Source organism: Quercus suber, unplaced genomic scaffold (assembly GCF_002906115.3).
Source record: "Quercus suber isolate HL8 unplaced genomic scaffold, Cork oak 2.0 scaffold_91, whole genome shotgun sequence".
Taxonomy (NCBI): domain Eukaryota; kingdom Viridiplantae; phylum Streptophyta; class Magnoliopsida; order Fagales; family Fagaceae; genus Quercus; species Quercus suber.
This window is the reverse complement of record NW_027069556.1, coordinates 1,560,471-1,566,574: the sequence shown is the minus strand read 5'-3', so window position 1 is coordinate 1,566,574 and position 6,104 is coordinate 1,560,471.

The window sequence follows — 6,104 nt, the reverse complement described above, 5'->3', positions numbered from 1 at the left end:
TATAGTTAGGTTCTTAGTTTTTTTTTTTTTTTTTTTTTTTTTTAAGAAACAGTTAGCTACTTAGTTAGTTGTCATTTGCAAACTTATTTTGGATTTTGAACTTGGAACTTAGAACATGGAAAATATTTTCCAAATGTGTTGATGATAGTTTTGACACTTGGTGGCTAATTAAACATTTGGTAATTTTTTTGGATACATTTTGTTAACTTTGCTATTTTTTTCCCCAAAAAATTGGAACTTACGATTCACAATCCTGCCAACCTTCCACGATCTTATGTAGGATCCTGACTTTGACAAACTTAGAGCTAACCTACCTCCACCCATTCTTTGAGGATGACCCACCAAAAGAAGGCTCATATGTCCCACATTGCGGCTCACACTTTCCCAAGGAAAGGGGTCCATAAAATTAATTTTAGGCCCAACCCTCCAAAAGGCAAGGATATGTTTGATCAGAACATTTACCCCTCTTTCACAAGGTAGAATTCAACCGAACTATGGGTCTTCACGCTGAGCGTCTTTCATAACAAGTCATCGAAACAACTTTTTAATTGAACCAGCAAAAGAAGTTCTAGTACCGAATAAAATTTCTCCTTAGCCAAACCATTAAGAGCACTAGCATCTGGGTTTGTTAAGAATCATCTATTTTACATCCTCAAAACTTACTTGATTTATTTTATCATCTCAATTTATAACTCACCTAACATCCCAGTTTCCATTTTATATCCAATTCATTAAAATAATATAGACTACACTATCAAATAATATAAAAAATTGTGTTTCTCTCTCCTCTTTTTCATCAATCTTTCCTCTCTCTATCAAATATATAAAAAATTATGTTTCTCTCTCCCCTTTTTCATCAATCTCTCTCTCTCTCTCTCTCTCTCTCTCTCTCTCTCTCTCTCCAGAAAACCCACAACCACCTTCCACCAAAACTAAGCCACAAACCCCAATTTGTCACCACCAAAATTACCCAAAAAAAAAATTGCCACCACCACTGAAAAACCAAACCACAACAATCAAAACCAAGTAACCAACCATCCCAAAATCAAACCCATAGCAAAAAAACAAAAGAAAAAAAAAATCAACCACAATAGCCACCAACCCCACAACCCACCACCACCACCTAGAATCCATCACCACCACCATCCACCACAAAACATCAAAACCCAGAAAAAACCCTCCATCACCCACCACCACCACCTAGAATCCATCACCACCACCATCCACCACAAAACATCAAAACCCAGAAAAAACCCTCCATCACCCACCACCACCACTCACCAAACCCAAAAAAAACCCACACCCAAACCGGCCAGCCCACCACCGCCGAGCATCCTACACACACCACTCACCACCAAATTGCCAATTCAAAGTTACAAACTAAAACTCAAACCCAAAACCTCAAAATCCATACAACCCACCACCATACTAAAACCCAAACCCCAAACAATTAGTCGTCACTGCGAACAAAACCCAAACCCACCAGCAACCCGAAACCCATAACACTAAATCAACATCATTTCAAACCCTCAAAGCATGATTTTGGTCCGATTAGAGAGAAAAGAAGCAACAAAGAGAGATCGGCGAAAGGGAGAAGAGAGCACTGGTTTGAGAGAGGGAACCCCTGATTTTGTTGAAAGAGATAATTGATGAGAGATGCTCAGATGGAGATGGAGACATGAGAGATGAGAGAGAGCGTATTTTATTTTTAATTGGGAAAGGTGAAAATAAAGTAATATTAAAAACTATACATCTTGAGCTACAGTGGGTTGTATATATAAAAATTCATTGTTCATGGTTGCTAAATTTTTTTAGCAATAGCAACCCAGTTGGAGCCAAGTTTTGACCATGTGAGGATGTAAAATAACAACTGTGGGGAGGGGGAGGGGGGGTGTTAAGAATCGTTTATTTTACATCCTCAAAACTTACTTTATATATTTTATCATCTCAATTTATAACTCACCCAACATCCCAGTTTATATTTTTATATATAACTCATTAAAATAATATAGACTACACTATCAAATAATTTAAAAAATGCGAAAACATCATTTTGGTCCCTATATTTTGGTGTCATAGTCAATTTGATCCTACATTTTTGTAACAATCAATTTAGTCCCTAATATTTTCAAATTGCAATCAATTTGGTCCTTATTGTTAACTCACTAACGAAAATTGCTTGTGGCAAAGGGTGTGCATAGTTGGCGAGCTTGATGCTGACACGGCTTAAAAAATAATATTAAAAATTTTTAACAAACGTTAAACTAATACCAACTCACCATTTTAATAACTTCAAAATTCCACATTATTAGAAGAAAAAAAAAAGGCACAACTCTGAAAATAAAATGAATCTAAAAAACTAAAACTGGGGATTTTCTCTCATTTTGTATTCCAATCACACACAAAGATCCAAATATTTGCAAAACCTTTTCAGGTTCACTCCTCACCAACACTGCCACTCTAGGCCGTGGCTCTCTTTGTTTTTTCCTAGCCACTATCCTTTCTCTGTTTCTCTCTCTCTCTTTGTTTTCTCTTTGCCTTGCTCATTCTCCCTCTTCGATCTACCCAGACAACTATGACCAAAGACACTAAGCTCCACCTCTCATGGACACCAAGCTCCACCTCTCACGGCCATAAGCCACCACCAAAGTAACCTCCTCACTCTTTCTCTCGACCTCGCTCTCTCTCTTCTTTGTTCTCACCACAAGTAACCCAAGGCAAGAACACCCATCTTCACCCCTTCACCAATGACCCCCCCCCCCCGGCGCGCGCCCCTATTGCCACGATCGGAGGTGAATCTTATTTATTCCACTTCAAGTGCCTTGATTTCTTGGGTTCTCCATTGCTATGATTGGGGTTTTTATTGGGTTTAATTTATGGGTTTAAGATGGTGCGTGTAAACAACTAAATTTCTTGAGCTTGTTGTGGTGTGGAATTTCTTTGTATTTTTAAGTTTCAGCTTTGTGAATTGTAGGTGGGTTTGTATCCTATAATTATTGAGTTGTTGTGAAACAGTGAATGAGTGAATATGGGAATGTATGCACTATGAGTTTGTGAAGTCTAAGCTTGTGTGTATTGATGGACTGTTGGGGTGTTCGCAAACTTTGGATGTGTGTTTGGATTACAAGAAAATGAAAGAAAATCATCAGTTTTAGATTCTTTTTTTTTTTTCAAAGCTATGGGGTTTTTTTTTTTTTTTTTTCTAACATAGCATTTTGTAATTATTAAAATGATGAGTAGGCATTTTTTTTAAGAATCTTTTGGCTAAAAATTGCAAAAACTGAAGTTTATTAGTGTTATAGGTACTGCTCAAAGTTATTTGGCAAAATAAGGAGAGAGATTGAATTTCGGCAACGGTGTTGTCGAAATTGCAAGAAAAAGTACAATGAGATTACCGAAATTCTTGTCCTGCCCATATTGCCAAGACTGCCTATGAAGTGCCCAAAATGCATGCTCGAGGGAGTGCTCAAAATGGAAACCAATTGTGACAATGACATTGCCGAAAATGGAGGAAAAAAAAAAAAGATGCTAAATCCACAACATTATTCACAACAAATTACAGGTGGTTAGTTGTTATTGGTTCAAATTTGAACCTCACACTAAGATTACTTTTTTGCCCTAATAATAACAATTAGTAACAACCTGCCACTTAGAATTTGTTGTAAAAATATTGTGAACATCATTTCTAAAAAAAAATTGTGGTGCCAAAAGAGAAGGAAAAAAAAAAAAAAAGTGGCAAAGGCATTGCTGAACTAGTGGGGAAAAAAAAAGTGGCAAATTGTTTTATGGCAATGGCATTGCCGAAATAGAGGGAAAAAAAACAATTTGCCACTTTTTTTTTCCCTCTATTTCGGCAATGCCTTTGCCACTTTTTTTTTTACTTCTATTTTGGCACCATAATTTTCTTTTAGAAATGATACGTCCACAACATTTTCACAACAAATTCTAAGTGATAGGTTGTTATTGATTGTTATTATTGGGACAAAAAAGTAATTTTAGTGTTAGGTTCAAATTTGGACCAATAACAACTCTAACCACCTGTAATTTGTTGTGAAAAATGTTGTGGACACAGCATCTCTTTTTTTTCCCCCCTCCATTTTCAGCAACTTAGTTGCCACAATTTTTTTTTTTTCTCCCATTTTTGACAATGTCGTTGCCACAATTGGTTAGCATGCATTTTGGTACTTCACGGGCAGGCTTGGCAGTACGGCAGGACAAGAATTTCAGTAATCTCATTACCGAAATTCAATTTTCTCTCTCCCTTGACACAGTGTACTTTTTCTTGCAATTTTTTCAACATTGTTGTTGAAATCCAGTCTCTTTCCTCTTTTTGCCAAATAACTTTGAACAATACCTAAAACAACAATAAACTCCGTTTTTTGCAATTTTTAGCCAAAATACTCTTTTTTTAATGTTAATAAAAAAATTTTAATATTATTTTTTAATCCATGTCATCGTCAAGTTTGCCAACTGTGTACACCATTTGCCACATAAGCAATTTTCGTTAGTGAGTTAACGGTAGAGACCAAATTAACTGTGATGCCAAAATGTATGGACCAAAATGGTCTTTTCGCCTATAAAAAATTATGTTGCTCTCTCCTCTTTTTCATCAATCTTTCCTCTTTTCTTCTTTCTATCTCTCCAGAAAACCCACAGCTACTTTCCACCAAAACTTAGCCACAAACCCCAATTTGTCACCACCAAAATTACCCCAAAAAAGAAAAAAAAAATTGCCACCACCAACCACCACCATTGAAAAACCAAACCACAACAATCAAAACCAAGTAACCAACCATCCCAAAATCAACCCCATAGCAAAAAAATCAGCCACAACAGCCACCAACCCCACAACCCACCACCACCACCTAGAATCTATCAACACCACCATCAACAACCACCAAAAGTCACATATCCATACCCACCCACACACACACACAAAAATAAAAATAAAAATCAAAATCAAAACCCAGATCAGACCGCTACCCACCACAAACATCAAAACCCAAAAAAAAACCCTCCACCCTCCACTGCCCACCACCACCACTCACCAAACCTAGAAAAAACCCACACCCAAACCAGCAAGCAACCCACCACCACCGAGCATCCTACACACACCACTCACCACCAAACTACCAATTCAAAGTTACAAACTAAAACTCAAACCCAAAACCCCAAAACCCATACAACCCACCACCATACTCAAACCCAAACCCCAAACAACTAGCCGCTGCAACGAACAAAACCCAAAACCCCTAGCAACCTGGAGCCCATAACACTGAATCAACATCGTTTCAAACCTTCAAAGCATGATTTTGGTCCGATCAGAGAGAAAAGAAGCAACAGAGAGAGATTGGTGAAAGGGAGAAGAGAGAGCACTGATTTGAGAGAGAAAACCTCTGATTTTGTTGAGAGAGATAATTGATAAGAGATGCTCAGATGGAGATGGAGACATGAGAGATAAGAGAGAGCGTATTTTATTTTTAATTGGGAAAGGTGAAAATAAAATAATATTAAAACCTATATGTCTTGAGCTACAGTGGGTTGTATATATAAAAATCCACTGTTCATGGTTGCTAAATATTTTTAGCAATAGCAACCCAGTTGGAACTAAGTTTTGACCATGTGAGGATGTAAAATAACAATTGTGGGGAGGGGGAGGGGGTGTTTTAGACCATGGTTTTAAAAACCGGTAAGATGAAAGAACCGAAAAATGAGCTAATTACAGGTTTTATGGTCGAATTGGAGCCCGATCGTTGGTTGAACCGATGACATCATAAATAATTTAATTATTATTTATTTAAATTATATAAATAATTAATAATTTTTTGATATATTAAAACTAACAAACCAATAGTAATAAATATGTTTCCTTTAAAAAAAATACAAGTATATAAGTATATAACATCTTTTCAAAGAATTTAACATAATAACATTACAAAACAACATAGTTAACATAATAAACTTTCAACAAAACCAAATAAATAAGTTCATTAGTCATTACATTTACATCCAAATGGCAAATAACAAATAAGTTCATTACATCCAAATAGCAAATAAGTTTTAAAGTTTCAAACAAACAACTACTAAGTTTTAAGACCCAAGCC